Genomic DNA, 1,138 nt, shown 5'->3' with positions numbered 1-1,138 from the left:
AAGGAGCAGACGACCGGTTGCCTACCTACTAGGCGGACCCTCATTCGGTATAGTTTTGTTCTATATTTTGTATGTCTTCTGTAAAGTTAATGCACTTCGCTCAGCTACCCCGTGCACAATATTAACGCACGGGGCCCTACGTTATTAAAGCTGATTCTTTCCAGCTTAAAAAGAAACGAAGCCGCCATGCCGACGAGACTGATGATACTACCTTGTAAAGGATTCGTTTGTATTGCGAAGGATTTTCCTGCTAAGAAAATCTGGGCTGTGGAGGAACTGGGCAACTGCAAAGGATTACAAAGGAGTGTTATTAATTAGTTCTCATTAACAAAGACGAAAAGAATCCTCCTTGCAAAAGAAATCTTCAGTGTTTTGCCATAATGTGCCAATAATACAATTTTACTTTCGTATTTGTAACCATGGCGCTACACCCAGGAAATAGTACCCTTAAATGAAGAATTTTTCTTTAAAACAAATAATACAAGATAATTTGAGACCTTGGTTGAAGGTTTTTCCATAGTGTTCAAGGAAATTAAGTTTGTCTAAGGTATTCTTTGCTTCATTTTAAAGTCATTTTCCTCAAGTTAAAGACAATTTACCTTGTATTTTTTGAGGTAAAAATATCGTAGGAGCAACGCATTTTGCCTTGTTTAAGGATACCATTTTATTGGTGTAGAAACATTTCTTGGCGTGTGTTTCTTTCATGTCCCGGGGACCCCCTCCTCCCCTTTCCTCCTTTTCTCGACAAGCTCGTTGTCCTCTTGCCCGGCCGCGCGCCGCGTCCTCGCCGGGGTCGCTGCAAGGAATGTGGTGGGACTTTATGGAATTCTGAAAAGTATGTCGGGCTAATCTCACTGCCCGAGTCAATTACGCCGGCCCCCGCCTCGCCCCGCCCCAACCTACCCCACCCCACCCGGCCGTACCCCACCCAACCCCGCCACGCCCCGCGCTGCGCTCCTTTTTGCGCGCGATGCGATGCGGGCTCTCGTCTTCCGGGGCGGAGGAGAATGCCGGCCCGGCAGCGCCTTGTTGGCCTCCAGGACGACGGCGTGGAGCGGTGCGGCGGCACGTTATTGATGGCGGCAGCCTTCGCTGTTACTGACCGCCCCGCCCCGCCCCGCCCCGCCCCGCCCTAGCG

Source organism: Frankliniella occidentalis, unplaced genomic scaffold (genome assembly GCF_000697945.3).
Source record: "Frankliniella occidentalis isolate FOCC.00 unplaced genomic scaffold, Focc_3.1 Scaffold174, whole genome shotgun sequence".
Taxonomy (NCBI): domain Eukaryota; kingdom Metazoa; phylum Arthropoda; class Insecta; order Thysanoptera; family Thripidae; genus Frankliniella; species Frankliniella occidentalis.
This window is presented reverse-complemented; position numbering follows the sequence as displayed.